This window comes from Euprymna scolopes, chromosome 9 (assembly GCF_053919585.1).
Source record: "Euprymna scolopes isolate OS-2025 chromosome 9, ASM5391958v1, whole genome shotgun sequence".
Taxonomy (NCBI): domain Eukaryota; kingdom Metazoa; phylum Mollusca; class Cephalopoda; order Sepiida; family Sepiolidae; genus Euprymna; species Euprymna scolopes.
This window is the reverse complement of record NC_136490.1, coordinates 508,192-522,586: the sequence shown is the minus strand read 5'-3', so window position 1 is coordinate 522,586 and position 14,395 is coordinate 508,192. Positions and strand designations below refer to the sequence as shown.

At 32.4% G+C, this 14,395-nt stretch overlaps 1 long non-coding RNA gene across 1 annotated transcript in view; it reads right to left on the bottom strand.

Moving 5' to 3' along the window:
• LOC145284416 (uncharacterized) overlaps nucleotides 1–14,015 on the bottom strand; it is a 42,626-nt gene extending 28,611 nt beyond the window's left edge. The window contains exon 1 of the long non-coding RNA XR_013868823.1: nucleotides 13,868–14,015. This is a non-coding gene — a long non-coding RNA (uncharacterized LOC145284416). The remainder of the gene's footprint in view (nucleotides 1–13,867) is intronic.
• Between the last annotated feature and the right edge of the window lie 380 nt (nucleotides 14,016–14,395).

The window sequence follows — 14,395 nt, the reverse complement described above, 5'->3', positions numbered from 1 at the left end:
AGGTCATGGATATCATGGTTGGTTGTGTGCCTATCTGGATGCATTGTAATAGCAAGCAAATCTATCGAGGAACATTGTAAATGGATATGCAAGGTTTTTGAGACAATTCATAATCTTAGGTTTTAGATACATGAAACGAAATACGACTTTTTATGAAGGAAATAAGCTATCTCGTGCATATTGAAAAGAAAAACAGAAGATGCTCTGATCAACAGTGGGTAGAAGCTATAAAAAATATGCTTTCTCCAAGAAATGTCAATGAACTCAAAAGCTTTCTTGGACTATCTATTATGAAGTATTCATAAAGAACATTCATGAACTGCACACACCTTTGAAAGAATAACCGAAAAAAGATGAAAATTGGAATTGGAAAGTTATGTGTCAGTCAGCTTTTGAAAAGAATTAAAGATTATTCTAACATTAGAACTATTTCTGGCTCATTTTAACCTTCAATTAAGTATCATTATCTCCTGTGAATCTAGCTCATATGGTATCTGAACGTATACTGCACCTCATATCAGACAAAGCAAAAACATCCATGCATAGAGTCAAATTGAAAAAGAAGCTCTCAGTATAACATTCGCATTATATTTCAGATTTCTGAGATAGGTTACCAACATTCTGAACTATAATTTTAAATTGAAATATTGACCAACAAATAGAATTGGCTATGCAGATGAGCTATCCTAACTAATTGTTAATCAGAGCCAACCACTAGAAAACTCAGTAATATCAGCTCCTTGGTTAGACTGTTAAATAAAGTCAATCATAGAAAAGACTGTTTGAAATCTATTTGTAACATTGTTGAAATAAATAGCAAAGTGCTCAAAGATGATTTTATTTGCAGAATAAAACAAAAAATTGCAGCAAAGGATAATAGCATTTTAGAGGTCTACTCACTAGCAATAAGTTCTTATACAATATGATAATGGTTAAATTCTGTGAGGTCGATGAAAAGGAATATAGGGCCCCCTGCTTCTATAGCCAGATATAGCTTTGGTAGACACTTATTTCTGTACATTATTTTGTACAGTATCAACATTTTCCTTTTATATTATCTTTATATTTTCAGTTTTCTTATCATGTTGTACTAGCTGAGGATGTGGCATCCGGTAGGATGCCAGATATTCATCCGTTTTTTCATATATTTAACTCAAGAGATCTTTTAAAGGATTTTAACTGTCCAATTAAAGTGCAACTGTTTTTAATCTACATTGCACTTGGTTCACCAGATATATTTGTCAGGTAGTTTTTGAAATTCTTTTTCATAAATCTGGTTGCTCCTATAATTACTGGAATGATAGATATCTTCCTAAGATTCCAGTTTCTCTTTATGTTTTCTCCCCATGATTTCCATTCTTTTCATATTGTTTTGTTTTTCAATTTCCTTTTCTTGTTCAAGTTGGAGGTGGGGCATCCTACCAGATGCAAGGTATTCACCTGCTAACTTACATATTCCAACCAAGAGATTTTTTAAAGATTCTATCTGATTTCAAAAACTACCTGGCTGGCAACTGTTTGAATCTCTATTGTACTTGGTTTACTGAGTATATTTGTCAGGTTGTTTTGGAAATCATTTTTTATGAGTCTTGATACTACTATAATTACTGGATTGCTAAAGATCATCCTCATATTACAGTTTCTTTTTATGCCGTGCATAAGAGCTTCGTAATTTCGAATCCTTTCCCTCTCAGCTCTTTTTAAACAAGTATCATCAAGGACACTAAGGCTGTTTCTTTTCTCCTTGTCAAATTTCACTATATCAAGTTTAATAGCTCAGTTTTCTCGTTATGTAGCTGTAGGAATTGCACAGTCATAGTGGATGGTGTATGATTTATATCCAACTGTCCTTTCTGGCATATGTTCCCATGACTTGCTGCTGCATTAAATATAAATCTTTTTACAGATTGTCTAGTGTAGATACACAATCCATCGTGCCGCACTGTATAATGACCATCCCTCAGCAGAACCTTACAGTTGGATATCAGTGGCTCACATTCTTACTTGTGTGTTCGTATATGTCGATTTAAATTACTTTTATATGAAAATGATATATTACATATTTCACAAACATATGGCTTTTCTCCAGTGTGTGTTCTTAAATGAGGTATTAACTTATTTTTGGCAACAAATGAATTGCCACATATTTCACAAGCATATGGTTTCTCTCCACTGTGAATTCGGAGATGTACATTTAAATGACTTTTATATGAAAAAGATTTTCTACATATCTCACAAATATATTTTTTCTCTTCAGTATGTATTCTTACATGAAGTATTAACTTACGTTTTGTAGTAAACGATTTACTACATATTTCACAAGAAAAACACTTTTCCGACTTGTGTGTTGTCATGTGCTCCTTTAAATAACTGTTCTGTGAAAAAGATTTATTACATATTTCGCAAGCATATGGTTTCTCTCCACTGTGTATTTTTGCATGATGTTTTAATATATTTTTCGTATAAAATGAAAAGCTGCATATTTCACAAAAAAATGGTTTCTCTCCACCATGTATTCGTAGGTGATGAGTTAAACTATTTCTATATCGAAATGATTTATTACATATTTCACAAACATATGGCCTCTCTCCATTGTGTATTCTGAGATGCTGTATTAAGTTATTTTTAGCATAAAATGAAGTCTTGCATATTTCACAACAAAATGGTTTCTCTCCACTATGTATTTTCATATGTTGATTTAATCTTCCTTTGTCAGCAAATGATGAACCACATTGTTCACAATCATATGGCTTCTCCCCACTGTGTTTTCTGATATGTAGTATTAAACTTTTTTTCTCTGAAAATGAAGAATCACATTCTTCACAAGCATATGGCGTCTCTCCAGTGTGTAAGCGTACATGAGTTGTCAAGTTTGACGTTTTTGTGAATGAAGAACCACATACTTCACAGGAATATGGTTTCTTGCTAGTAGAATTACTCACTTGAATTTTTGAGTCTGACTTTTCTGTAAAAGTAGTCGCAGACATTTCACCAAACTATGACTTCTCTGTAGTGAAATTGAACAACAACATTAGAGAAATTAATTATGTGGAGAAAATAATGAAGAAAGTGACTTATACAAACGAATACACCTCTCTCTATCCTTTCAGATTGTGAAATGAAGAAAAGAAAGAGAAAGAAAATGTCTTCGTTTGTAGAAGGTTCAGTAATATACATATGGCATTAATTTGCATAGGAAAGAAACTGCTATGAAAAAGATGAGTTGGAAGCATCAGGTGGGTTTTTAATTTTTCAACAGCTGAGAGAGAGAGAGAGAGAGAGAGATCAAACAGTTAAATATTTTTTAAATTTATTAGTTCATTTATCTCTGTTTTTGGATATGTCGAATTAAATGGCTTTCCTGAGAAAATGACTTTCTTATATATCTTACAAGAAAATGTTTTCCCCTCAATTTTTGCTCTCAAATGACCTTCAATTTTGACAGTTTAGCAGAACTTGAGTGTTTTTAAAGTATTCTTTGAAATTGAATAATCATACTTTCTACATTCAAAAGTTTTTGAATGTTTCAGTCTTCAATATTCTCCATTTTCTACTCGTATCATTAAGAAATCAATATCCATTTACTTGTTGAAAAAATTGTATCTTGCTAACTCGATTATCTGTAAATAAAAATAAACATTATGATAGTGAGTTTTCAATGTTAATAAGATTATCTAAATTCAAATGAGAATTTCATTTTGTGACAATTTTACTATTAAGAAATATTTTATATACATTTTTAATCAAAATGTAAAAAACTTCACACTAATTGACTGCCCTACTTTTTGTAATGAAAATGATATTTTGTATTTGTAATATATAATTTAGTAATGAATATTCTTAATGTAATGAGTATTTGTAAAAATACACTTTTCGTTTTTATACTACATATAAATATTACATTCAAACCAGTAGAAAAGGTCAAAATAATTGCACCACAATGCTTTTGTTCTATGCATTTCTATGGGGTATCTATATGGACATTTTTCAAATCTAGAAAAACTGACTGATGCAAAATATAAAATTTGACAATTATTGTTCTATGAACAATGTGTGCTCATAGCAAAGATCCGTGAACATACCCTTGTTTTCATTTTGCTATAAATTTTAGATAAATTCATTTTTTTTATTATATATTAAAGTTTATGAAATCAAACTTTATCACTGTTTTAATTACTGATAGCCATATTATTTTGACATATAAACAAAATATTTATTTGACATAAAAATTTATTAACAAAAACAAAATTTTACACAAAATAATCATTGAACATTCTTATCACACTGGTTCTTGTTTAAAACACAATTAAGAGTAAAACTAAAACATTTTAGTCAATGTTTAACAAATTCCTTACAATACATGTTGAAAATTAGAATAACCTTCTGGAAATAATATGTAGTCTATTATACACAGCTACCTTTTATTGTCAATTTTTTTTTTTTACTGATTCGATGATGCAATTACTGGAGACATATACATGCTTTGTAAGAAGTGTACTATGGGAAACAACAGTTGGAATCCAGTGACAATAATTCAAAAAGATAATGAAAGCATCAACAAAGCATCTATGAATCATGGAAGAGTCTTTGTACATGTTTATCAAAGCTGAAGCAAACAGTGGTATAAGCTTAACAGCATATAAATACATGGAATGGCTCAATATATCAAGATTTGAGTGTAGGATGCGATTGTGAACCTCAACATTTTATTTACAGATTGATTGTGTTTTTTGTAGTACATCAACCAAATACTAAGAAAGGTTATGTCAAGATTCACTGCAAATTACAGGGTAGAATGATAAAACTGTCGTCTTAAAAAAAGACAGCATCAACATTTCATGAGCTACATCAACCAAATACCAGGAAAGGTTAGGTAAGGATTATAGTTTTTTGTAAACATTGACGTTTTATAACACTACCCAGAGTGCCCCTTTTTGTAGAGCTGGATCCTCACATTAAAAACCGACCTTGTGTCTAACTCTGGCAAGTAAATAGGAACACTATATATAAAATAAGTACATCCTGGAAGCAATAGTTTTAGGAAGATTATTCACTGCAAATTACGTAAATGCCAACAATTAATTCAAATAAAAAAAGGATCAATTTTAGGGTAGCCAAAAGATTTCAGATAAAAGATGAGTCATTAGAGAAAAAAGAAAAATTAAGCCAATGCCATCTACTAAAACAAGAAAGATAAAATGCATTAAAAAATAATAGTGAGGGGCAATTCAGATTGGCAGATTAAGGGGAAATAGAAAATTAAAGCATAGCACCATAGAATGTACAACATATGAAGCAAAATATTAAATAATATTCCATGGAAATAATTGTTTGTATTGATCTAAGTGGTAAGACACAATATTTCATACAAAACTTGTTTCAGCCGCATAGTATAATAATTATAATTCAATAAAATATAGCAATGTTATAGAAACCAACATCATTGTAAAAATTGTAGCAAAACTTATGAGAAATTATATGGCTGTCATATCATTATCAATTTGCAAAGTTTGCTCCTAAATTACTTGAAATATTAATTGAAAATAATAAACATTCCAGACATAAATTTGTTGTAAACAAGAAACAAAATATTTCACATTTATCCACATAAACATTAACATGTTAGTAATTTCAATACAAATTTATCTCTTAAATGTGACCATAAAGAAAGACAAAGAAAGAAGAAATCAATTTACATTTTCATCTGCATTTTATTCAAAGTAAAGATGATATTTTTAATGAAAACAATATTTGATCAGAAATGCTGAATATTTATTCAAGAAACAAAATAATGTGAAACACAATTATTTGTTATTTCCAAATCAAAACAAATCATTAAAAAAATAAGTAAATTCAAAACAACTATTAAACAACAAATAGTAATTTTGAAGAAAACATACCCTTTTAAACATCTATATATTATCACGATATCGTGTATGTTATTTTCTGTGTAACACTTACATCCGGGTCGGTTAACTGTTATGTACTTTCCATTTCTTGTCATAAATAATTTTACCAAAAATTCTTCATAAGTTTTGGTTTCGGTTTCGATTATAGCTGATGGCACTTAAGTCATCTATTTTTTTTATAATAAATAATTTTATCAAGAATTCTTCATAAATTTTTGTTATGGTTTCGATTATAACTGATGGCACTCCAGTAATCTACTTTTTTTTATAAATAATTTTATCAAGAATTCTTCATAAGTTTTGGTTTTGGTTTCGATTATGACTGAAGAAACTCAAGTTATATATATATATATATATATATATACATACATATATATATATATATATATATATATATATACATACATATATATATATATATATATATATATATATATATATATATAAGTTTTATTTCGGTTTCGATTCAAGCTAATGCACCCAAGTCATATGGATACATTTTTTTTATTTTGGAAATTGTAACTTTATAATATATAAAAATCGATAGAACATTAACTCTATAATAATATATACGAAATCTGCAAGAATTAAAATATTATATTTAAACATACTTTACGACCAGGCTTTGCTGGGCGTTCGTGCTAGCTTAGATAAATACTTTTGCAGTTTTAACAAAAAAGCTACAATAATATCAGAGCCTCTCTATTTACACTGGACATCTACAGAAGGCCAGCATCAATATATTACATATAAATGAGTATCCTATTGTATTTCCACAAGTCCTGCTAATAATAATAATAATAATAATAATAATAATAATAATAATAATAATAATAATAATTAAATTATGAAATGTGTTTTAAAAACAACAATACAATAGTTAAGCTTACTGCTAATATCGCATACAGAATATTAAAAAAAAATGTGTGGATTGTGTAAAGTTGAATTAAATCACATATGACTTTTTGACTACCCTTCCAGTGAGAAATGGGTGATTTTTTCATTAATTCCTTTAGATAAAATGAACGATTTGACTCCAAACACAAATTATTCAGCTGAAATTATTTCAAATAAAACCTTAGCATTTCAATCTGGTTCTGTTACTTTATACAAATTATTTTAACAGGAAAAAAATGCAGAAAAAAAGTAGGCATCTGTGATTAAAGCTTTTTAGACAATATGTTTTATTATAACATTTACAGGATTTTGATAGACTAACATGGATTTAGTAGTTATTTAACAAACTCAAACTATTCTGTAAGACAGCAACATATCACTGTTACATAAGACCCATTTCTGCAGCATTCAGAAGAGGATGATGACCATAATGTAAAACCCCCTAGATGAATATAGGTGTGGTTGCCATATTAAAACTTCTATTTCCCATCATAAAGTAATTACTAATAAGATACTTAGATTGGGACAAGTAACACTTCATTATTACCATGACCACAAAACTAATTTCTATAATTTAATGGACTTATCCATCTTATAATCATTTCCTGAATCATCAGATTCATTTTATATCCTGTAAACATTTTTTTTGTTTCCATAATGACGGCACCTGGGCTGCCAGTAGTAATGCAAATAGTATACAAAGAAAATCAATGTGTTTTACCTCTCATTGAATTAAGTGCTGTTATTAGATATATATTACAAGACTGAAACTATTAGTGCTAATGAGTCATCTCGTACCCATGAGAAAATTATAGTGATGCAAATGAGATGATTACACATGAAGTGGGTTTTCTTAGTTTGGGAAAGAAATGAAAGAGATTTATGAACAAAAGACAATCAAATATGCTCAGTGAAAATCTCTTTAAAAATTCTTTACTTAATTGGAACTCCGTGTTTCCCATAATCCCAAATTCATTGTCAATGAAAATCGAAGTGAAGAAGTCTTACAAGTGAACAAAGACATCTGAGACCATTCAAGAAAGAGGTTAAGTAGAAAGTTGAATAACATCTGCTAAAAAATACCTGCACAACTAATTAGTAATCAAGCTATGATAGTAGATAACGAATCTATGATATCACTTATGGAATGTACACTGATTGAAATGTGACTCAAGTTGGGGATAAAAGATCAGTCAATATTCATGGCGTCTCTTTTTCAGATCCCACCTCAAGGTAAGTTCATTATTATTGTTGCCACATAAGGCACAAACATGAGGACGCTTCTTTGATGACTATCACCCCCCCTGATCTCATGATCACATAGAGTGCATTGTGGGATTGGTTTTTTATTCTGCTGGTTTCGATGAAGGGGCACATTCATCATCTCTGGTTCTGGTTCTGCTTCGTTAGACGAACTATAGCCAATACTCTCTGGTGGAGGGGATTGTTTGTCAGCAGGTCATCACTTGATGATTCATCACTCTCCTCTGTAGTTGGGTGACATACCTTGGCAGCTGGATGAAGATCGTGCACATGACGTGGGGTTCCATCAACTAGGACTGACTGCTGGCTAATCACCCCAGATATTCTTCCCCATGTGAACTTGGTGGTGCACCGGTTTCCTCGGGGTCTCACCCAAACTGGATCTCCTATCCCATATCTTTTATGTGTTCCCTCGTTGACTAGCTGTGAAGTGTAAATTCCTTTTACTCTGAAATGGTATGTGTGTATATCATTGGCAGTCGCTGTTGTAGGTGACTTCCCATCATTTGGCATGAGGTTATACCAATACGTGGCCTCCATAATGGTGCATTGCTTTCTGGCAGCAATCCTCTTAATGCTGCAATGGCTCCTCTCAGCAATGCCATTTCCCGATGGCACGTGAGCACATCGTAATCATAGGTGGGCGTCTCATTTGTCTAACAACTGCTGAACTTGTTGGCTGCAAAAAGCAGCATTGTTGTCCATAAACAACTCTTCCGGTGCACCTTGCTCAGAAAAGATTTGCAGTCCTGGTAGGTTGATGTCCACTTCCCTACCCAAAAGGAGCTTTGCAGGTGTTTTCTCCATCATGGCATGGGGGCTATTTACGTAATACACCAGGAACTCTCCCAGATGTTTTCGCCACTCTCTTCTTTCCATATTCATCACTCAAATAGCTTTCAACATAGTTCCAAAGAGCCACTCAATTTCTCCATTAGTTTAGTGATGATAAAGTATTATCTTTCAATGTTGGATACCCCATTCTTTACAGAATTGCTTAAATTCCGAGGATATGAACTGGGGCCCATTATCTGAAACAATGGTTGCTGGGATGCCATGTGTACAGAAACAGTTTTGGATTGTCGATACAATTATACTGGCCCTGGTGGATTTTGTAACAAATGCTTCTTGATTTGCATCCATCATTCCAATTACATCATTCTTGCTGGAGAAAGGTCCACATATGTCAACGTGGAGAACTTTGCAGGCCCTTTCATTTTGGCCATATAAATTAGACAGTGGTTCCTCTTAGAGTTTAGGGTCTGTGCACAGAATACATCAGCTTATGGTGACCTCTATGTCTTGGTCTATATTAGGCTACCATACTTTAGTACTAAGCAGCGCTTTTGTTTTCATTATACCCAGGTGTGTTTCAAGTGTCAACTTCAAGATTCACTTCTGTAGGTTTTTGAGTATAATGATTCTGGCTCCATGCATAACTATGCCCCGTCCATTATTCATGTGTTTATAGGATTATGTTAACTTACTGTTCCAGTCTTCCTGTTGTATGGTCTTTTCCACTGCTATGGTAGTTGGAACCCGTTGAGATTCATCCATTATTTCCGATAAAGTAATAGATTTAAGGCTGCTATTTGCCACAACAGCAATCTCTTCTTCATGTGAGACTGTTCTTTTTCTTCAAGCATGATTTTTCAAAATGATTCATTACTCCACAGTAATTGAATTTCTTCCCAAACGCTGGCCATTTTCTTTGATCATGTATGTGGTCTGAACCGTTACAACCGTAGCATTTTGCGACTGGTTTTAAAGCACTGCTGGTGTCCTTAGGTGGTTTTCTATACCCACTGTTAAGTAGTTGTTGTTAATTTGGTGGATACCCGAGTGCCCCCTTTTATTCCCTTGTATATGCTCAACCTGTGTTTCAGTGAACTCAAATATAAAAGCTGTTCGAAGTGCTTTACCTATGGTCAAATCTGCTTTTTCAAATACACAACGTAATTTGCTTAAGGTGCATTTTTCTATTAACTGGTCCACCATAGTTCAGGTTGCATTCACCAAAGCTGCATTTTACTCCTTGCATGAGTAGACGGGTAACTTAGTTGTGTGTTGACTTCCTGTTTTCTTGACTAAGCATTCAGAATTCATGACGTTCAAAGACCTTATTTGTTTTTGTATAAAATATTTGTCTAAAGCTATCTTTGTAGTTTTGTATGTAGGCTCTACTTGGCCTGTTGGTATCTCTGGTGATAAGGCTTGGATGATGTCTTTTAGTTTCTTTCTCATGTAAAATCGAAAGAGTGATAGTTGTCGTTTATCGTCTGTTATTTTGAATGCTGTCTTCGATGTGTTCATTCCATTCTCTTCATGCTTGCTCCTGGTTGGAGTGTAGGGAAACGTGCGACTTACCTAATTAGCACATGTGCATAATTCAACGGGTCGGTCGTGGAATGAAATGAATGAAGAAGAAAGAAATAAAAATGGCTGCCTTATCTCTTTATATGCCTGCAATGTGACCACCCGATATGCAAATGAGATGCTCCTGGTTGGAGATAAAAGAGGGTTGATTTTTTAGAGGGGGATTCATTTTGAAGTTGGATTTTGAAGAAATAAGTTGAATTAGCAGAAGTTCGTTGGGAGTTGAGAGAAGGTGTATTACGTATACAGAAGTTTGGACAAAAGTGTTAACCTTACCCAGGAAATTATTAGTGTGACGGGCAGAAGAAATAACACTCAAGTTATTGAATTATATGGAGTCTTCTCAGTCTAGGAGTTCTATCGTATTGGCATAGAGAGAGCCATTTTCTGAAATAATTATTCCTTCATTATTTCCGACTTTTAAAATTTGTGTTGCGTTGCTGTTGACTTCAAACACTTTTTATTTTTTAGTGATTCGTTACTGTTGACTTTGAGTACTTTTTCTCCGTTTGTGTTCATTATTTGTAGTTTAGTAACTCATTAATGTTGATCGAGTACTTTTTTCCCTGTTCGTGTTCATGTTTGTTGTTTGTAGTTTAGTAACTTGTGGCTGTTGATTTTGAGTACCTTTTTTTTTTGTTCGTTCTTTGTAGTTTAGTAACTCATTGCTGTTGATTTTGAGTGCTTTTTTCCTCGTTCGTGTTCCTTGTTTCCAGTTTAGTAACTCGTTGCTGTTGACTTGGAGTACTTTTCTTTTTTTCCTTGCTCTTCCACGTCGCTAGGTTTGCTATTTGTTGAAACTTTTCTCAGTGAGTTCCATTTATACTGCTGCTCGTGACGTCATATCCGATGTCACAACTATAGCCAAGTCCCGGAAATTGCCGAAACGGTTTACAAAAAGGAAACAAGTAAGCGATCAAACTATACCTGAATGAGATTAGGCCCATAAACTGCCGAAGCAGTAAAAAAAATACACACATACTTTATCTTGTGCAAAATCTTTGAACGTTGTTATTTTGATACTAGTGCATTTATTGATCAGTGCTGAAATAATAATGTTATTATTTAGAATGTCATTCTTAACATGGGGAGGGGAGGGTGTTTTGTCGCTATTCTGTACTTTAACCTAACAATTTAATAAAAACAGATAGCATAAAACTTTAATTAAACTTGAAAATACGATTTAAAAAATAGTGTGAATCAATAAGTGCACTAGCACCTTTATTTTTTATTTTTTTTATATATATTTGTATATTTTAAGATTTTATGTATAATACTTCTCATTTATTTATTTTTGGATAAGAGTTTTGACAATGCAGGTACTTGTGTAGAGAAAGTACCGTGAAAATTTTTTTTATTATCAAATTCGATTTTTACAGTATCTCTTTTAAAATTAAATTGCTAGGTGAAACTACAGAGTAGTTAAAAACCATAAACCAGAAAAAAAAAACAACAAAAAAAAAAAACACTCCTACCCATGGTAAAAATGGATTTCGTAATACCATTATTATTTCAGCACAATCCATTCTCTGCAAGAGTACCATTTTTTATGTAAATAAACATCACAAATTCTCTAATTCCTTATTAGTTTGTCTGAATAATTCTGATTAAATTCACTTTTCTTGATATAATAGTAATGTGACCAAAGATTCCGTATTCCGCAGATAGACACGTGAATTACAATATTTGACTTTAAACTTTAATCATAATCGTGGTTCAGTGGGGGAAGACGTGGCTAGTTACCTTTAATGCATCCAAAACCAAACTCCTATTCTTACATCATCAACGCTCTGATCCCCAGTTGGCATCAATTGTGATGGATGGCTCTCGTCTGGGTGAGGCCCCGTGTTTTGGCAAGCTTCTGGGTTTGACCTTTACTCCTGATCTGAAATGGAACACGTACATCAAGTCTGTTGCCAAGGTCGCTGGAAAGATGGTGGGATCCTTCTACCGCTCCAGAAGATATCTCACTACTGATGCAATTCTCTATCTATATAAAAGCCAAGTACGTCCAAGGATGGAATACTGTTGCCATATCTACCCTGCAACCCCTCTCCCACAGAAGAGACGTTACGAGCCTATCCTTGTTTTATCGTTATTTTCATGGCAGGTGCTCGTCTGAACTCCAATCCCTGGTCCCCCCTCGCCAATCTTTCACGAAAAACACCCGTCTAGCTGAATCCACTGTGAAAAATTTCCCCCACTCTATATCTGTGCCTAAATCAAAACGCGGATTCCATGAACAAAGCTTCTTTCTTAGAACTGCACGCCTGTGGAACTCTGTTCCGTCTGCCTGCTTCCCTCCGGACTACAACTTGGATATCTTCAAGTCTAATGTTAACAAATTCCTAATGAACCGCCCCCTTAAGTAAACACTTCATCAAATCTCCACACTAACGTAATGTACTTGCAATAACCCTTATTCCGGGCCTTGATAAGTGGTGATCACTGTGTAACAAAAAAAAAAAAAAAAAAAAAAAAAAATTGACAGTTTCAATATCTTAAAAAAATCCTGACGTTGACTGAGTAACTAAAATAAAGAAAAACAAATTTCGGCGCTTCTACACTATTGGGACGAGATTTTGTAGTCGACAAATGGAGTTTTTAGATTAAAAAAAAAAAAAAACAATGGTTTAAACTGATTGTTTTTTTGTTTTTTTTTTTTTGTCAATTTTAATAAGTTACAATGGTAGCTTCCACATTTATGCAGTCAGAATTACCTGAATATTACTGAATTATTAAAAAAACAACAAAAAAAACTTTAATTGTGGTAGCAGGTGAAAAATTGCCGCCATCCTGTTTAAGTCGAAATGAAAAATGACCTCCCTTTTGAACTTTCCTGTATCTTTCGATCGTTTTCATCAAATTCTATTTTTTATTTTCTTTAATAAATAATTTTCTACCTTATTGATCTTCGTAATTTTTGGATATAATCATCTTAAAAATATGAGGAATAGGTAGACACCATTGTTTTCATGTGAAATTCAGTATTACGATTTCCGAAATTTCGTCCCAATAGTGTAGAAGCGCCCAAATTTCTTATTTTTCAATAAAGGGTTTTTGTCTCATGCCAAAAGACACATCGGAGAATTCATCTCATGGAGTTTCTTTGTCGAAAAAAGGATATGTGACATGATTTTTATTTCGTTAATCAACAAGTTTATTTAATTTTTGTTGTTGATTATCATCGTTTCATTGTAATAGGTTGTTTACTTTTGTTTTGTGTACGTTAATTAATAAGTGTCCCAAATTATACCTTAGAAATATCCTTATTTTTGCTATGTCTATGCTGATTATCTCCCCTAGATTTGAGTTTCTGCTGTCATCGTAGATCGAAATAATAACATTAAATTTTGAAATATCATTTTCGACAAAATATATTTCATTATGGAACAACAATAAACTGAGGAATTAATACTTACTTTTCATCAAATCTTGTTACGCATAATTTGTTGTACAGAAAGAACGAGATAACTAGCATATTTTTTGTAAATTTAAAATTAAAAGGTTATGAAAAATCGTCTCACAGATAAGACAATTAATCAAATGAATATCTGTTTGGTGTTTGAAGTTCTGCTAAACCGGAAAAGAGATTCGAATTATCTCCCCTTTTTGTATTTTCTCTCTTCTGCTTTCTCCTTTTAATGAAAAGATTTGCTTTGAAAACATAAAAATCAACACGCTTGTATGTGTGTGTGTGTGTGTGTGTGTGTGTATATATATATATATATATATATGTATATATATATATGCATATATATATGCATATACACACACACAAGAGCGTGTTGATATATATATGTTATATTCGCATATCTGTTCAAAAATGTTTTTTTCCTCACATACACGTACATACACTCACATTCACGTGCATACACACACATGCTAACATACACACATGTTCGCACACATACGCGCACACGTACGAACACATGGGCAACGTCACTTCC